Here is a 20,495-nt window from a genome sequence, read left to right as displayed (position 1 = left end):
GCATTTTCATTTCCTGATGAAACTTAGACCAAGCTTTGTGGGGATAAATGTTGCTTTCATCATACCATCACCTCAGGGAACCTGAAGATTGTACCCACAGCCTCTGGCTCATTAAAATCATATTCTGATGCTGATGTGTTAGGCATGTTAGATTGTCTCTCAAACTGCATTAATTTGTGTCCACCAGGAATGTAGAAGAGTAGATGCTATCCAAACAGGCTTTTGTAAAAGTAATCCTTTTTAAAAATGAATTATTATTTTTCATGAACTTAAAATTGAAATAGTATATCTTGTGGGGTCCACTTTGCTATTCTTTCAGCCACCAGTATTTGCCTTGTGTGTGTGCTTATGGAGATCTTTTATATAGCAGTAAGTACCCTGCTTTATGAACAGCATTCCCTGAGCAGACAACTTCATTCCCCAGATGGATCTAATCTCATTCCCTGAATAGGGGACGTGAGAGTGGTTGATCATCTTGTATATTTTATCACATTCTGGAACATGCACTGAGTGCTCAATACATATTTATTGAATAAATGAGTGGAATTTTATTATTATATATAAAAAATAACATCAAAGAAAGTAGTTCTCTGAGATAGCTTAGTGTAGGTCCCCTGAGAACAAATCTGATAGGCAGATGAGAACAGAAAGCACTAGCATTCTCCATAGTTCAGTGTGAACCTCAAATGGGCAGTGACAAGAAGGGGAGTTTTAATCCCATCTGCATGCAGTCACCAAGAAGAATCAGAGACAGAAATGAGCTCTTTCACCTATTCCTATAGAAAGGGCCTCCCTGTGGTTTCAGACCACAGACAGTTCTTATAATTTTTTACATCTTGGTAAAGACAAATGTTTTTTGTTGTTGTTGTTTTTTAAGATTTTATTTATTTATTCATGAGAGAGACAGAGAGAGGCAGAGACACAGGCAGATGGAGAAGCAGGCTTCATGCAGGGAGCCCGATGCGGGACTCAATCCTGGGACTCCAGAACCATGCTCTGAGCCAAAGGCAGATGCTTAACCACTGAGCCACACAGGCATCCCAAGACAAGTGTTTTTATTTTGTTAAAATATTAAACTTTTAGTAATTACACTGGGAGTTGTTCCTAAATGTATGCATTTCAGTTGTTTATATCCCAAGGTGTTCTCAGTACCAACAGTTCTTCATGGTGGGCCAAATTCACAGCTCTTCCTGTGCCTCAGAAATATTCTCTTATCAACAATAGCCATTGTTGTTGATAAGAGAATTATGGAAAGACTTCAAATATCCATTGACTAATAGATGGATGAAGAAGATATATACAGAAGATATATACACACTGTTACTCAGCCATCAAAAATAATGAAATCTTGCCATTTGCAACAATGTGGATGGATCTAGAGAGTATTATGCCAAGTGAAATTAGAGAAAGACAAATACCATGTTTCGCTCACATGTAATTTAAGAAACAAAACATGAACATAGGGAGAAAAAAAAGAGAGGCAAACTAGAAAATAGACTTTTAACTATAGAGAACAAACTGAGGTTTGCTGAAGGGGAGATGGGAGGGAGATGAGCTAAATGGGTGATGGGTATTAAGGAGGTGCCCTTATTGTGATGAGCACCAGGTGTCATATGTAAGTTATGAATCACCAAGTTCTACTCATGAAACCAATATTTCACTATATGTTAACTAACTAGAATTTAAATTAAAACTTCAATAAAGAAAAGAAGAAAGCACTACCTTTTACTGCCTCTTAATTTTTCAAGAAGTATTTGTCTTAGATCTGACAATAAATATATAAAATGCCCCCAAAAGAAGAAAGAAATAGTCTCCAAACTCTGACAGTATGTTACTAGAAATTGTACTAAATAAATAGGTTCAGAGTTTGTTTCATTTTTGTTTTAAGGTCTATACAAAATCTACAGAAAAGAAAGAAAAGAAAGCAAGGAAACGTCCATTTATCTTACTAGCCTTAGCGTGTAATAAATAGATTCTCTTTTACTTAAAGCAGCAACTTTCCTTTAGAATGGGCTATCATTGACTAAATCCGTGCCTATCTCTCTGTTAACTGTTAGTTAGCAGGGAAGGGCAGTTGTTTTGTTTTTGATTAGATTGGTACCCCCAAGCTGTGGCTATTAATTCTTTGGAAGAGTTCACCTGGAACCTAAACTCACTTTTGAAAGAGCTATTATACATCAAAAAAAAAAAAATGAAAGAGCTATTAGACATCACAAGTCTCTGTTCAGAAACTCACCAATTTCAAAAAATAAATATCAGTAATAGCCTCACTTCTTTAAAAGTAATTTCTACTTTATTCAGTTCCTATTTCACTTAAAATTGTCTAAATGCTTCTGGTGCATTTGGAAATTTTTCAAGATATGAGAGAGATGGATACTTTGAATCAAATATAAAAATTTACAAAACTTGAGCCAGTCAAAGCACAGTAGGCTGAGCTGTGCCAGGAAACCTCTGAGACCTTTAAGAAACAGCCCTGTTAAGGAGATTCCTTTGATAGCATGGTAGCCCCATAAATTTGTCTTAGTTTCTTCAGCCTTAAAGACAATAGCAATTAGAAAGTGAAGTTACTATTTACAACAAGATCTTTTTCATGTAAGAATTAGGTTTTCAGAGGAGTTAAGATGGCAGAGGAGTAGGAGACCCTACTTTCATCTGATCCCTAGAATTCGGCTAGATAGTTATCAAGTCATTCTGAACACCTGTGAAATCAACCAGAGATCTGAAAAAAAAAAAAAAAAAAAAGAATTGCTGCAATTCTACAAATAGAAAAGTGACCACTTTTTGCAAGGTAGGAGGTGTGGAGATATGAATCCAAGGCAATACATTTATTAGAAGATAAACCACAGGGGGAGGGAGTCTCTGTAAACATGTTACCAGAAAGTATTATAAGCAGCATAGAACAAAATCAGAACTTTTAGAAGTCTGCCTGAAAGGTCCTCAGGAGGTGAAGAGGGGTGGAATCCCAGATGGGACAGCATGGTCTCAGGATCCCCAGGGTCTCAAAAAGAATGCAGGTGCCTGAGTGTGGCAGAGTTCCCAAGCATCGACAGGGAATCCAGCTGAAAACATCGAGTCCAGGTGCTGACTTTTTACTCAGTGTTACAGTAAACCATGAATGACTGCATGGTCAGGTGACCACTCTCCAAGCAAATGCCCAGCAAGAAGCAGAACTATGGTGAGAGCCCCCTCCATCCCCTGAGAGGAGTGACATGGGGGCACGCCAAAGGAGTCCATAAAGTTTGGAGGCTGGAAATGGAATCCTATATCCCAGATAAAAACGCTTGGTCACAGGCTGGGTGAACAAAGAGGTTGGAAACCAGGGAGACAAGAGTGATTGACTACTTTTCTGTGAGTTATACTGAAAGGTAGAGGGCACAAATGTTCAGCTCCAGAGCTAGAGTTGGGACACCGCCATTTTCATCCCCCACATCAGTGCAGAAAGCCTTCAGGCAGCAAATCAGGCACAAAGAGCAATCCAGAGCCTCTCACACTGAGCACAACCCCTTGACATGAGCACAACCCCTTGACAAGGGCAAATGCAATTCCACATGGGGAAAGACACCCGAGAATCAGCACAACAGGCGCTTCCCCTAGAAAACCAGTAGGAACATCCTGCTAATACCAGTTTACCCATTATAGAGAACTGCAAAACTTAAGCTCTTGAGGAAGGCAATATTTAGCATTCCTGGTTTTTTCTTCTTATTCTTTAGTCTTTTGTTTTTATAATTTCTTCCTTTTCAGCTATTTCCTTATTATATCAAATCTTTTTTTAGATCTTTTTTAATTTTCATTTTTACATTTATGTTTTTTTTCCCATTTTTGGCTTCCTTTCATTCAATTTTATTTTCGTATGTGTTTTTTTTCTTTCCTATTTTGGGATCTAGTTTGTGCTAGCAACAGACCAAAATATACCCAAGATCTAGTTTATCATCCTGCTCAACTTCTTCTTTGATTTTATTCTGTGTGTGTGTGTGTGTGTGTGTGTGTGTGTGTGTGTGTGTTTCTGTTCCTTACTGATTTGTTTACTGTATATGTTTCTGGTGGTGGTGTTGCTATTTTTGTATTTTCTCTGTTTCATCTGTTCTTTTCTGGACATAATGACAAGACAGAAGACCTGGCCCAAAAGAAAGAACAAGAGCCACTACTCATTGCTAGGGATTTTATCAAGACAAATATAAGTAAAATGTCAGAATGAGAATTCAAAACAATGATTATAAAGATACCAGCTGGGCTTGAGAAAACCATAGAAGACACTAGAGAATTCCTCACTGTAGAAACAAAAGAACTAAAATCTAATCAGGTTAAAATCAAGACTTCTCTGAGATGCAATAAAAAATGGAGGCTCTAACTGCTGGGATAAATAAGACAGAATAGAGAGTCAGTAGTATAGCAAACAAAATGATGGAGAATAAGGTAGCTGTGAAAAAGCTAACTATTGGATCATGAAGTGATTTGAGGATTTGAGAGATCAGCAATACCATAAAATGAAACAATATTAGAATAATTGAGGTCCCAGAAAAAAAAAGTAAAGAGAGAGAGGAGCAGAAGGTTTATTTGAACAAATTATGGCTGAGAACATCTCTGATCTGGGGAGGGAAACAGACATTAAAGTTGAGAAAGCACAGAAAACTCCCTGAGAGACAAAAAAAAATAGGTCAACACCTCAATATATTATAGTGAAGCTTGCAAATTTCAGAGAGAAAGCCCTGAAAGCAGCTGCAGACAAGAGGTCCCTAACCTACAAAGGTAGAAACATAAGGCTGGCAGCAGACCTGTCCAGATAGACCTGGCCGGCCAGAAAGGACTGCATGATATATTCAAGGTGCTAAATGAGAAAAATATGCATCCAAGAATACTTCATCCAGCAAGGCCATCATTCAGAATAGGAGGAGTGATAAAGAGCTTCTAGGACAGAAAGAAAATAAAAGAATTGTTGATCACTAAACTAGCCCTCCAAGAAATATTAATAAACTGACTTATCTGAGTGAAAAGAAAGCCCAAAAGTAACAAAGATCAGAAAGGAACAGAGACAATTTACAGAAACAGCAACTTTAACCATAATAAAATGGCACTAAATCCTTATCTTTCAACAATCACTCTGAATGTAAATGGACTAAATACTCCTAACTAAAGTCAAGGGTATCAGATTGGATGAAAAAGCAAGACCCATCGATATACTGTCTATAAGAGACACATTTTAGACACAAAGATACTTCTAGATTGAAAGTGAGGGAATGGGGAACTATTTATTATGCTAATGGACATCAAAAGAAAGCTGGGGTAGCCATCGCTATTTCAGACAAATTAGAGTTTAAGCCAAAGACTGTAATAAGAGATGAAGAAGGACACTAATCATAATAAAAGGGTCTATCTAACAAGAAGATATAACAATTGTAAATACTAACTTGGGAGCGGCCAATTATATCAACCAATTAAACCAAATTAAATAAATACATTTATAAATAATACAATAATGGTAGAGGACTTTACCACCCCACTCCCAGCAAGGAACAGATCATCTAAGCCAAAGATCAACAAGGAAACAAAAGCTTTGAATGACACACAGGAGAAATGGACTCCATAGATATATTCAGAGCATTTCATTCTAAAACAGCAGAATACACATTCTTCTCAAGTGCACATGCAACATTCACCAGAGTAGATCACATACTGTAGATCACATACTACAGAGTAGGGTCACAAATAAGGTCTCAGTCAATATCAAAAGATTGAGTTTATTTCCTGCATATTTTCAGACCACAGCACTTCCAAACTTGAGCTCAATCACAAGAGAAAATTTGGAAAGGACACAAATACATGGAGGTTAAAAAGCATCCAACTAAAGAATGAATAGGTTAACCAGGAAATTAAAGAAGAATTTTTAAAGTCATGGAAACCAATGAAAATGGAAAGACAACACTTCAAAACCTTTGGGATGCAGCAAAGGTGGTCCTAAAAGGGAAGTATATAGCAGGACAGGCTTTTTACAAGAAAAACAAGAAAAGTCTCAATACATAAGCTAGCCTTAGACCTAAAGAAGCTGGAGAAAGAACAGCAAATAAAGCCTAAATTCAGCAGAAGAGAAATGATAAGCATTAGGGCAGAAATCAATGAAATAGAAACCAAAAGAATAGTAGAACACATCATTGAAACTAGCAGCTGGTTTTCTGAGACAAGATCAGTAAACCCCTAGCCAGACTTATAAAAAAGAGAGAGAGAGAGAGAGAGAGAGAGAGAGAGAGAAATGATCCAAATAAATAAAATCATAAATGTAAGAGGAAAGATCACAATAACACCAAAGAAAAACAATTATAAGAACATATTATGAACAACTATATGCCAACAAATTAGGCAACCTGGAACAAATAGATGCATTCCTAGAAACAGAGAACTACCAAAACTGAAACAAGAAGAAATAGAAAACCCAAACAGGCCTATAACCAGCAAGGAAATTGAAGCAGCCATCAAAAATCTCCCAACAAATAAGACTCTGGGACCAGATAGCTTCCCAGTGGAATTCTACCAAATATTTAAAGAACAATTAAGTCCTACTCTTATGAAGCTGTTTAAAAAAATAGAAATGGAAGGAAAACTTCCAAACTTGTTCTATGAGGCCAGCATTACAATAGTCCCAAAACCAGACAAAGACTCCACCAAAACCAGGGATACAGACCAGTATCCCTGATGAACATGGATGCAAAAATTCTCACCAAGATACCAATACAAACCCAACAGTGCATTAAAAGGATTATTCACCATGACTAAGTGGGATTTATTCCTGGGCTACAAGAGTAGTTCAACATCTGCAAGTCAATGAAAGACCACATTTATTTAAAAAAAAAAGAAAGAAAAGAAAAGAACCTCTCAATTGATGCAGAAAAGCTTTTGACAAAATACAGCATCTTTTTTTGATTAAAACTCTCCACAGTGTAGGGATACAGGGAACATACCTCCATATCATAAAAGCCATCTACAAAAAGTCCACAGTGACTATCATCCTCCATGAAGAAAAACTGATAGCCTTTCCCCTAAGACCAGGAACAGAACAGTACTAGAAGTCCTAGCCTCACCAATGAGACAACAAAAAGAAATAAAAGGCATTCAAATTGGCAAAGAAGAAGTCAAACATTCCCTCTTCACAGATGACATGATATACTGTATTTGGAAAACCCAAAAGATTCCTCTCAAAAATTGCTAAAACTGATACAGGAATTCAGTAGAGTTGTAGGGTATAAAATCAATTCATAGAAATCAGTGGCATTTCTATACACTAACAATGAGGCAGAAGAAAGAGTAAGGCATCAATCCCATTTACAATTGCACTAAAAACCATAAGATACCTACGAACACACCTAACCAAAATGTAAAAAATCTGTACCCTGAAAACTATAGAACACTTATGAAAGAAATTAAGGAAGATAGAAAGAACATTCCATGTTCATAGGTAGAGGAACAAATATTGTCGAGAGCAATCTACTCATCCAGTGCAGTCCCTATCAAAATACCATTGACATTTTTTCACAGAGCTGGAACAAATAATCCTAAAATTTGTATGGAACGAGAAAAGACCTCAAATAGCCAGAGGAATGTTGAAAACCAAAGCTTGGTGGCATCACAATGCCTGATTTCAAGCTGTATTACAAAGCTGTGATCATCAAGACAGTGTGGTACTGGCACAAAGACAGACACATAGATCAATGGAACAGAATAGAGAACCCAGAAATGGACCCTGAACTCTGTGGTCAACTAACCTTTGACAAAGCAGGAAAGAATATCCACTGGAAACAAGACAGTCTCTTCAACAAATGGTGCTGGGAGAATTGGACAGCCATGTGCAGAATGACACTAGACCAGTTTCTTTCACCACACACAAAAATAAACTCAAAATGGACGAAAGATCTAAATGTGAGACAGGAATCCATCAAAATGCTAAAGGAGAACACAAGCAGCAACTCTTTGAACTTGGCCACAGCAACTTCTACCTAGACACATCTTCAAATGTATAGGAAACAAAAGCAAAAGTGAACTATTGTGGCTTCATCAAGATAAAAGCTTTTTTGCACAGCACAGAGATAGTCGACAAAACCAAAAGACACTCTACTGAATGGGAGATGGTATTTCCCAGTGTCTTATCAAATAAAGGGTTAGTAAACAAAACCTATAAAGAACTTCTCAAATTCAGCACCCAAAAAACAAATAATCCTGTCAAGAAATTGGCAGAAGATATGAACAGTCATATCTCCAAAGAGGAGACAGACACATGAAAAAATGCCCAACATCGCATGGCATAAGGGAAATACAAATCAAAAACATAATGAGATACCACCTCACACCAGTGAGAATGGCTAAAATGAACAATACAGGAAACAACAAATGTTGGAGAGGATGTGGAGAAAGGAAACCCTCCTTCACTGTTGGTAGGAATGCAAGCTGATACAGCCACTCTGGAAAACAGTATGGAGGTTCCTCAAAAAGTTAAAAATAGAGCTACCCTACGACCCAGCAATTGCACTATAGATATTTACCCAAAGGATACAAACATAGTGATTAAACCTGCACCTCAGTGTTTATAGCAGCAATGTCCACAATAGCCAAACTATGGAAAGAGCCCACATGTCCATCGACAGATGAATGGATAAAGAAGATGTGGTCTATATATACAATGGAATATTACTGAGGGACACCTGAGTGGCTCAGTGGTTGAGCATCTGCCTTGGGCTCAGGTCTTGATCTTGGGGTCCTGGGATTGAGTCCCACATCAGGCTCCCTGGAGGGAGCCTGCTTCTCCATCTTTTTTTTTTTTTTTTTAATTTTTTTTTTTTAATTTTTATTTATTTATGATAGTCACAGAGAGAGAGAGAGAGAGGCAGAGACACAGGCAGAGGGAGAAGCAGGCTCCATGCACCGGGAGCCTGACGTGGGATTCGATCCCGGGTCTCCAGGATCGCGCCCTGGGCCAAAGGCAGGCGCTAAACCACTGCGCCACCCAGGGATCCCCCTGCTTCTCCATCTGCCTATGTTTCCACCTCTCTCTCTGTGTCTCTCATGAATAAATAAATAAAGTATTTTTTAAAAACCAATGGAATATTACTGAGCCATCAAAAATGAAATCTTACCATTTGCCATGACATGCATGTAATGAGGGTATTATGCTAAGTGAAATAAGTCAATTGGAGAAAGACAATTACATATGATTTCACTCATATGTGGATATTAAAAACAAAACAGCATCATAGGGAGAAGGAGGGAAAACTAAAATATGACAAAAATCAGAAGGGAGACAAGCGTAAGCAACTCTTAACTCTAGGAGGCAAACTGAGAGTTGCTGGGCGGGGAGGTGGGTGGGGGAATGGGGTAACTGGGTGATGGGCATTAAGGAGGGTACTTGGAAAAAAAAAAGGAGGGTACTTGATGGGATGAGCACTGGGTATTATATACAATTGATAAATCACTAAACTCTACCTTGATGCTAATAAAAGTATTAGTTCATTGAGATTTCTAAAAAAACAATTAAGATGTTTTTATTGGCATCAATAATTAATCGTTAGACCTAAGTAGTGAAAGGGAAATGGTGTAGCTGCCCAAACTGATTAAAAATATAAGTGGGCTGTAAGAGATATAATGAAAAGGGATTAGAGTTGGGTTAATAGAGATTGGTTTCTAAGGTTCATTGTAGAGCCAGCTGGAAACCTGGTGGCCAACGCGATGTCAGTGAATTTTATGTGGCCATCAGACCTAATGTCAGCATTTTTGTTTGATTACCATAGTGCTATATTTTTTTCATTGTAATTTATATGCACTGAGAGAAGATAAGCAGTATCTTCTCCATGACTCCCTATTATATCACATCTGGTAGGTTTCCACATTGACTTGTTGGCCTGGCCCCCGGAGGCATTTGGGTTTGCCATCCCTAGAAAAAAGGCTGCAGCCAGTTGTATATATTTTGTCTCAGTTAGATGAGACATTTGAATATGTGCTTTGGAGTCAACTAGTCCCTTCATATTTAGAAAGTGGATACTTGCAGGTATGTGTTTTCAGGTCCTAATCTTAGGAAAAAATGTCTACTTCCCGGATGGCTCAGGCTAGATGCAGAATAATGTCCCCTTGGCTTCATGTGGTAGGTTTAAGTGAGTTCTCACTCCTGAATTGCGACCTAGTGTAGCATATGCTTATGGTTTAAGACCATTAGGACTCACACCAACCACATGGCTAGAAAATTCAGTTTTAGAAACAACAAATGTCCACTATAACAAGACATAATAGTTTGGGGACAGAGTATTTTAAATCTAGAAAATCTAGGACATTCTTGAAACATGATGCATTTTTTTCTGAATTTCTAATTTTTCTTGACATGTAAAATGGCATGATTCTTTCTGAAATTTACATACTTGGGAATAAGAGCATATTTGACACATCCTCATTAGAGAAACTCATATTTAGAAGTGCACATAATATAAATATCTAGTTGCAAACCCTCAGTTTTATTGTTGGGTTGTTTGTGGCATGGTGGGTGGGTAGGTAGCTTGAGATACTTTTTAAAATAAATTCCTTGTGATCTTAGCCTTGTTTCCTCAGATTGTTCATCTTTAATTTGTCAACATTAGATAAGTAATTCTCACATTGTAGACCACTTTTCCTCTCACAGGAGCAGTGCAAGGGCATACCTCAATACAATGTCAACTGTCACAAGGCAAATCCACCTCTGAAGCAAATGATCATGCTATTAATTTATAATGGCTTTGATCATAAAGGTACAGTGATAGCAGTTATTACCCTTTTCTCTCTTGTGAAAGCAAGGGAGAAATTCCATTCACTTAGAGAAGTCTCAGTATTAGCAACTGAATCTAGACTGGAATCTAATGATAGTACAGAAAACATCACAGAAGTATTGATAATGTCTGGATCTGAGAAGCTGTATTGCAACTTAATAGAATTGTTAAGGAAACTTAAGAATTTTTTTTAGTGGGATACTATTGTATGTCAAATGCTAGAGAACTTAGATTGGTGATTAATAATAGAGACATCATTCTTGCCATGCCATTTGGAATTGCATTTTTATGACAATGAAGGCTAAGAAGCTCAGAAGTTTACTCTGGAAGTGAAGATATATGCTTTTAAAAGGAGAAGCTAAGCAACAGGATCCTTTGAATCATATTTTAAGTAGATGATCAAAAAGAGCTAAGACCATACCTGAGAAGACAGAATAAACAGCCAGCCATATGACTTAAAATGACTCATTGTCCCTATATCCCTCCTTATTCCTGAAATATTTGCTCTCATGAGGGTCACTGCTTTGGGTTAAGGTATTAGCTGCAGGATAAGGGCAAATGCAGGGATAAAATAGTAAAATTGGGAAAAGGACTGGGCTGGGAGTTAGGAGGCTGTTTTAATCTTATCCTTGATGTGTTTGTTACACATTTATTGTCTCTGGGCCTCAGTTTCCTAGCTATTAAAAATGAAATGGGATTGGGTGAACTAACCCAAAGATCCCAAAGGGCTAAATGTCCCTTACAACTCTGTATTTTTGAAGAGAGTGATGTATTACCACCACTTAGTTTATTAGTTTGTCTCATGAAGACCCCCCTAAGAGTGTTAAACATAGAATAAGAATATTCCAATTTGGTGGGAGTACTTAGCTAGTTCAATCCATAGAGCATACAGCTCTTGATCTTGGGGTTGTGAGTTTAAGCCCCATGTTCGGTGTAGAGGTTACTTTAAAAAAAATTAAATCTTTAAAAAAAAAAGATATTTTGATTTAGGGATGTCAGGAGATCTAGACCAGTACTATCCAATAGAGATATAATGCAAATCACTTATGTAATCTTAAATTCTCTAGTAGCTACATTTAAAAATTAAATTACACGTAGAACTTATTGTAATAAGACTTATAAATTTAACACAATATATCCAAAATACATTATCATTTTAACATGTAATCAATATAAAATATTAAGATATTTTACATTCTTTTTTTCTTACTAAATCTTGAGAATTAGTAATTATTTTCCACTTACACCATATGTCAATGCAGACTGGCCACATTTCACATGAACTTTAGCTACCTGAGGGTAGCGGCTGCTGTATTGACTAATACATGTATAAAACCATTAAATCTGCTTAAAAGTCAGTCAGGGACTTGGAGGTCTGATAACAGGCCTGGGTAGATTTAATGGCTAATTTAAGAAGTGGTAAGTGAGCTGATAGGCAGTTATCAGACATCTGTAAAGCTTTACAATGGTTTGCAAGTGGTTTTCATTCTGATTTAGCACTGTAGCAGTAGTTTAATATTTTGATTATTACTTCTGGTTAGAAATACAATAAACAGGAGGCTCACCTGGTGTGAATGATGTTGCCTGTAGCCTTGTGTCCTTTTTCATATCAGTAACTTTTGAGATAGGAAAAAACGAAATACATTTCCCTTACAAAGAAAGTTCTTATGCAAACAATGTGAATCACCTCCTTTCTGGTTCCTGTAGACTTTTTGTTAAATGACCCTCCCTGTCTCATCTGTTTGTTAACTGCTGGTGCTGAATCCTTCCCTTGGATTAACCTGCCAAATCAGAACAATGAAAAGGTGGTGTGTATATTGGTTTTGCTTTTTTATTTTCACCCAGAATACTTTATCTCTAACTACATTAGACTTTTTTCCTATTTATTCTAGAAGTATCTATATGTTTTTGATATAAGACTTTTAAAAACTTCAGTATCTAATCTGAGATGAAGAGGCTTTGGGGTGGGGTGCTGTAACAGGCTATTGAGATTCTTTAGATGTATCTGGTTTAAAATTACTCAAAAGACTTATAATGAAAATGTAAACTTTTAAAAAAATTTTCTGGAAATATTAGGGAATAAAACCATATGCAAAGCAAAAGATGTTTTCTGTAAGACCTTTCAGCCAACATTCTTTGGAAGACTAGAAATTGGTTCTGTTCGTGTCATAGACTTCTTTTAGGAGTACTCAATAATTTGTCTACTTGTGTTCCTCCTTGAGGTGTAGCTCACACACACCAAGGAATGTGCAAGGTGTTTTCACAGCAGGTTTCTTCCCTGACCGGGTCTGGCTTTTGGCAAAATTGTGAAATAAGTAAAGCATGGCTGGTTTTCCATTTCCCTTCAGTGCCCTATGTGGAACTTGAGACCTGGAGAGAGCAAGGGACTTAGCCATGGTTGGGTTGCTTGGTGTTCTTACTCCACTGTTGGGAAGTTGCTTTACCAAGACAGGCTCAAAAAATTGGACAGATAGTAGCTTATGGTACTTCTCTTAAAGGGACATTTGAACTGAGAATACAGAAAGTGTAAAAATGCTTTTAGCTCAAAAGCAATTAATAAATCTCAGGAATGAAATATCATGGAAGATTAGTGGGGAAGGTAGTTTAAAGCCAAGGTTTTTCAAAGCCTCCTCAAATCCGACCTTTTAAAAATTTCTTGGAAAGACTGACTTTGGGTCCTTATGACTGGCATTGGGCTTTGTGGAACTGTGAATTTGTGACAAGCTATAGTGAGGACTTTGGGAATGTGCTGCTAAGGGATATGACTTTAGGGAATTACAATATAATCAGAAGTATTACCAAGATATAAACCAAGAGACTAAGAGTTTTTATAAAAATGTTGTCATAAAAACTAAAATTTTGTTTTAGATGTTTTAGATGTGAGTTCCATAAGGAAAAATTTAGTAAGAGACAAACTTTTATTCCATAAGAGTTAAATTTAGTCATTTGTCCAGATAAATAGCATTTCTCTAGCTCACATTACTTAACTTGGGTATGTAAAACTTGACTTTGTATCCCTGTGTTTCAAAGGACAATATATTTTCCATTTTTTTAACAGCAAACTTTAATACCATTAATCCAGAATGAACTTTCTTTTTTTTTTTTTGAACTTTCTTTTATATTTAACTTTATACTTGGCTGCTTCAAAACCCTCACACAAGGCCAAACTGTGTGGGTCCATTGAGAATAGGTGTAGCTAGAGCTCCCAGAGCCAGAAGCCTTGTGGATGGCAGTTCTCTGTACAAATGCCCCAGGGTGGGTTTGGAACTAAACAATTCCTTTCTTGAACTTTCCACCAAGAAAACAAAATGTGTACTATTTTCTAAGTGAGCTTTGTGGACTTTAAGAATTTTGACTTTAATTTTTTAAAAGAGATAGAAATCTGTACACTAATAAAGACTGGGTGCTTAGAAAGGGTTTTGAAAGCAAGAGAAAGTAAATGATTGAGAGAGGTAACAGTGTTTTAAAAATTATTTCTTAGCAGGAATCAGGACTATTCTTTAACAATCCAAGCCTTGGAGTGCCTGAGTGGCTCAGTGGTTGAGCATCTACCTTTGGCTCAGGCTGTGATCCTGGGGTATGGGGATCGAGCCCCACATCAGGCTTCCCATGGGAAGCCTGCTTCCTCTCTGCCTGTGTCTCTGCCTCTCTCTGTGTGTCTCTCGTGAATAAATGAATTAAAAATATTTTTAAAAATCCAAGCCTTTTCCTTTTCCACAAAGATGGAGATGTTGTCCTACAAAGGTAAAAAGCACTGCAGGTGACCTGCGTGCTTTGTGTTGGCAGCCAGGCAGGCCCTGAGGAGAGCAGTAGCTGGACCAGGAGGTGGAATGGATCCACTGATAACCATTCATCTCCCCTTGCTCTCTAATGGGCCAGTGGAAGAGCTTTCTAGGTGCAGTGGAGGAGGGCTGAGTTCCCACCTGGCAAAGACAGAATGCCATAGGAATATCTGGGCTGGGAGGGCCAAGGGCAAAAGAATGGAGACAGAAAAGCTCTCTACAAATCCAGTCCTTCGGGATCCCTGGGTGGCGCAGCGGTTTGGCGCCTGCCTTTGGCCTAGGGCGCGATCCTGGAACCCAGGATCGAATCCCACATCGGGCTCCCAGTGCATGGAGCCTGCTTCTCCCTCTGCCTGTGTCTCTGCCTCTCTCTCTCTCTCTCTCTCTGTGACTATCATAAATAAATAAAAATTTAAAAAAAAAAAAAAAAAACAAATCCAGTCCTTCCTGTATATAGTAGAACTTTTTGATCCCTTCTGCTTACATTATTATACAGAAGCAAGCTTTTTGTTTTAAAGTTTTTCAAATAGAAGCCACAAAGTTCTTGGGGGAGGAGGGGGATCCCTGGGTGGCTCAGCAGTTTAGCACCTGCCTTTGGCCCAGGGCATGATCCTGGAGACCCGAGATTGAGTACCACATCGGGCTCCCTGCATGGAGCCTGCTTCTCCCTCTGCCTGTGTCTCTGCCTCTCTCTCTTTCTGTGTCTCTCATGAATAAATAAATAAAATCTTTTAAAAAGAGAGAGCCAGCCAAGAGGTGAAATAAAAAAAGTGGAATTCACATTTCCTCAGATTTTCCCAGAAAGCCACAAATGCAGACTATACAGATTGAAAGGTGTATATTTGCTATTTTTAGGCAGTGCATTACCACTGCATGCTGAGGCCTAATATGAGAGTCACATAAAGGAAAAATTTCTTTTTAAAAATGTAAGTTTTAGCATAGCTTTCAGATAAGAACTTCCAGAAAGCTGCTTTGAATGTAATTGCTTTCTTAAGTTAGCAGGTAATGGTGGATGAGCCAGCTTGTTAAGAATAAAGTCTCTGCAAATCAATTCTGCCATCATTCCATACAACGCAAAATGGAGATGAACAGTCTTTATTTGAATAAGCAGTTACTTGAAGAGTTCCTTCCTCTATTGTTTGCATGTTTTTATTTTTTAGTTTGTTTCCCAGTGTAGAAATCTAAGAGCAAAAGTGTTTTGTCGTGTATATGACATTATTGGTTTCCTTCCTTCATTTTGGAATGACCTTTTACCCTACCTGCATGAGAAAGGCAAATGTCAGGAGGAAATGTATTCAGGATTTGATTGCTAAAGCAATGAGGTCTGAATACAAATGGCAGTACCAAATTAAAATTGCCAGCACAGTGTTATTTTCATTCTGGTTATTACTATTGTATTCATGTATCAGAAATCAAAAGGATATAGTCTACCTTTAAATGAAATAAATGGTATGCAGGGTTCAAGAGAAAATAAGCTGTTCAATCAGATGCATGTACATTCTTTTCAAATTATATCAATAGTTTGGTTGTTTGTTTCTTTTTCTGTTTTTGTTTTTCTTTCTTTTTTCAACCTAAGCAACAGCTTGCTTGCCTCTTAGACATAGTGTTTTCCATTCCTCCCCAGTAGGCATTGCTGCTAGTGAAAGGGATATTCTACATATTGAGAAGCATTGTTATAGGTAATTAAAGACCAACTTTTTAATAAACAAATATAGCAAAACAAAAATGTAGTCAAGAGGTTACAGACAGAAGAAAATTTTATTTTAGTAGAGAAAGAAGGCATTAATCATTTGAATTGTCTTTAGCTCTTGGTGGTCACAGAAGGCTTCATGAAAATAGCAAATCTTAAGAAGGAGATTAAAGAAGAGAGCTTCCTGAATGGATAAAATCACCAAAAAAAAAAAATTTAGAAGTTCTTCTGTAAGAGAGTAGCTATTATACTTGGATTTGGTAAAATCCCATCTCAAATTGTTTTGATAGTATACTAAGGTTTTGCAGTTACACTGCTAGAAATCTATTCACACTGTTGAATTCCTGAGAAAGAAAGCTAAACATACAACCACCAGATTTTCTAGAATTGATCTGAGAATGAATCAGCAGAGACTAAGACAAAATTTTTAATAACTTTGGCCAAAATGAATAAAGCCTAGTTTACAGCTTTAAAAAATAAAAAAATAAAAAAAATTTTAAATAAAAAATAAATAAATAAAATAAAAAATATAACTTTGGCCAAAGGCAGCAAATTGTCCCTGAGGTACATCTTATTCTCAAATTTTCTTTGCCTTTCTTTTTTTTTTTTTTTGCCTTTCTTTTTTTTTTTTAAGATTTTTATTTATTTATTCATGAGACACAGAGAGAGAGAGGGAGAGAGAAAGAAAGGCAGAGACATAGGAAGAGAGAGAAGCCGGAAGCCTGATGTGGGACTCAATCCCAGACCCATCCTAGGACCCCAGGATCATGCCCTGAGCCAAAGGCAGATGCTTAATCACTGAACCACCCAGGCATCCCTTTCTATGCCTTCCTTAATGAAAGAAATATCTCTGAAAGAACTACATAACAAAGAGTAAATAACAATTTATGAAAATAGACAAATTCCACACTTACAGTGGCAGTGTCAACAGCAGGCCACCTGACCCCAAGACTAGTCTTTTCATTGCCACCAGTCTTTTCATTGCTTTTCACTCATTTTTTTATATTCTATCTCATTTTTTACTTGCCCTAGAGGGACCATGTTAATTCTTACATAGTGATTACTTTGTGGCATGAAATTATATTAACTAAAACATTCAATTTTTTGCTGTTTCTTCTTCCTTTTTTTACCATCTGGCTATGAACATTATTGTCACAGCAAAGGTATAAAATTTTAATATAAAAAATATAATATAAATAATATAAAAATATTTAAAAACTATTATTATTTGTTTACTATCAACAGATGATTATTAATATTGACAAGGCTATTACTCTCAGACCCAGGGAGTCTAGTTTCTTCAGTCAGTATTGAGGTATTTACCCAAGAGTAAATGTGATATAAGTTACATGTAGATGATCAAGCAAGGGAATTCAGATATAAATAACCATTGAAAAATAATCCTTGGATCTTTATAATGGCTGCTTTTGTTAGAAGGTAAATGTAGAAGCTGCTCTTCATGTCAAAACAGTGTCTAGTAACTATCAGAAAAAGAGCCACCATAGTCTGTTTACAGTGGTCCCACTTCTCAATTTATTTTTAAGCTCAAAGTGGGTCTTCATTTACTGTTATATGAGATGCTCAGAAATATGTCTGTTTTAGTTACCATAAAAATATGATATAAACTACTTATCTTTCTCAGCATAGAGGGAGAAAGAGAAAACTGAGAAAATTTAATTCTTAAATTTTATTTATTTCTTTTCAGAGAGAGTGTGCGTGTGGTCAAACTGGTGGGGAAGGGCAGGGGGAGAGAAAGAAAATCTCAGGCAGACTTCATGTTCAGCTCGAGCCTAACACAACTCAGTCCCACAACCATGAGAACATGACCTGAGCCAAAATCAAGTTGGACACTTAACTGAGTGAGCCACTCAGGCACCCCAACAGACCCTCTGTTTTAAGCATAGCAGCCTGCCTGTCATTGCACCATGCAGGGTTTGCCCTGCATGTCATCATGATGACCATACTCAAGTAGATGTGGACATGGGAAGAATATAAACAAGTCTTTGATGAGTAGAGGGTCATGAGTCTCATTACTGATCCACAGGTTCAGCCCTTCGTGTTTTTCTGGAAAACATAGGAATGGTAAAACGCTGAAGAGTTATGTGTGTCCCCAGGAGTTACTGACTTAGGAATTCATCAGGCATCTATTCATCCTTTATATACATGTTATTTTAATTTTTCTAGTATTTTCCATATTGAGAGTTGAAAATATGTGAAGGTGTATTGAGAAATTTTATTTTTTCATATTTGTTCCCACTTTCATTCAAACATTCAACATTTATTCAATGTATTCTATGTGTTCTCTGTATTCTCTGTGCAAAAGCCAAGTCCTTAAGCTCATGTAATTATATTCTAGGATTGGCAGGAGAAAGAGAAACAGGATTTTTCTAAGTAAAATTTAAGCCTGATAGAAGTACTAAGGAGAAAAATAAATCAGTGAACAGTATTAAGAGTAGGCATTGCTATTTCTAGGCCATTTTAAGGATTTGAGGTTGGGAAAGATTTCTAAGGATGAGAAACCATTGGAGAATTTTGAGCAAAGATGACATGCTCAAGTGAACTTATTTTAACATCCATTCATTATTAGAACTTCCAACAAAATGGATGTGTAGGAAACATAGCTCAACTTAATAAATGCCATTTATGACAAACACACAACAGACATGGTATTCAATGGTGAGAAGCTGAAAGCTTTTCCTCTAAGATCAGGAGCAAAACAAGGATTCTCAGTCTTGCCATATTCATTATACACAGTATTAGTAGTTCTAGCTACAGCAAGCAGACAAGGAAAAGAAACAAAAGGCATCTAAGTTGGTTAGAAAAGGAATGAAACTGTCACTATTTGCAGATGACATGATACTGTCATATATAGAAAACCCTAAAGACTCCACCAAAACAGTACTGGATCCAATAAATGAATTTAGTAAAGTTGCAGGATACAAAACTAATGTACAAAAGATCCATTGTGTTTCTATACACTAATAACAAACTAGCAGAAAGAGAAAAAATCTTTTAAAAACTCACCTGGGTGGCTCAGCAGTTGAATGAGCCTCCAGCTCAGGGCGTGATTCTGGAGTTCCGGGATCGAGTCCCACATCAGGCTCCCTGCATGGAGCCCTGCTTCTCTTTCTGCCTATGTCTCTGCCTCTCTCTGGTCTCTCATGAATAAATAAATAAAATCTTAAAAAAAAAACAAAAACAAAAACAACTCCCATTTGTAATTGCATCAAAAAGACTAAAATAAAATACCTAAGAATAAATTTAACCAAGGAAAAGAAAGGTCTGTACTCTGAAAGCTATAAGACACACATGAAAAAATTAAATGGCACAAAAGAATATGGAATATTTATGGATTGAAAGAATTAATTGTTAAAGAATTATTACAAAGTCTGTATTGCCCAATGCAATCAATCTACAGATACAATGAATTCCCTCTAAGAATACCAATAACATTTTTCACAGAACTAGAATAAATAATACTAAAATTTATATGGTACCCGCAAAGACCCCAAATGGCCAAAGCAATCTTGAGAAAGAATAAAGCTTGGAGGTATCATAATCCCAGATTTTAAGATATACTAACAAAGCTAGAGTAATCAAAACATGTGGTACTGGCACATACATCAGTGTATAGACACATAGACAAAATAGACACATAGATCAATGAACAGAATAGGGAGCCCATAAATAAACCCAAAATAACATGATTGATTAATCTTCAACAAAGGAGGCAAGAATATACATTGGAGAAAAGACCGTCCTTTTCCCTCAGCAAGGGAAATAACAGCAAAAATAACTGCACCAGAATAAAAAGTTTTTGCACAGCAAAGGAAATTATCAATAAAATGAAAAGAAAACCTATTGAATGGGAGAAGATATTTGCAAATGTTATATCCAATAAGGGGTTAGTGTCCAAAATAGATAAAGAACACATACAACTTAACGCCAAAAATAAAACAAACAAAAAATCAGTTCAGTTAAATATTGGTCAAAGGACTTGAATACACATTTTTCCAAAGAAGATATACGCATGGCCAACAGATAATGAAAAAACAAATTTTTTTTCAACGTCATTACTCATCAGGGAAATGCAAATAGATACCACAGGTATTACCTTCACATCAGTTAGAATAGCTAATATCAAAGACAAGAAATAACAGGTATTGGTGGAGATGTAGATAGAAGGGAACCCTTCCGGGATGAAAACTGGTATAGCCATTATGGAAAACAGTATGTTTCCTAAGAAAACAAAAG

General features: G+C 36.8%; 1 protein-coding gene across 10 annotated transcripts in view; it reads left to right on the top strand.

Moving 5' to 3' along the window:
* The window catches only part of PSD3 (pleckstrin and Sec7 domain containing 3), a 588,043-nt gene that overhangs the window by 552,751 nt on the left and 14,797 nt on the right, over window positions 1-20,495 (top strand). The window lies entirely within an intron of this gene.

Source organism: Canis lupus, chromosome 16, assembly GCF_003254725.2.
Source record: "Canis lupus dingo isolate Sandy chromosome 16, ASM325472v2, whole genome shotgun sequence".
In the NCBI taxonomy this organism is placed as follows: domain Eukaryota; kingdom Metazoa; phylum Chordata; class Mammalia; order Carnivora; family Canidae; genus Canis; species Canis lupus.
The sequence above is the reverse complement of the archived record's forward strand: the minus strand, read 5'-3'. Positions and strand labels throughout refer to the sequence as shown.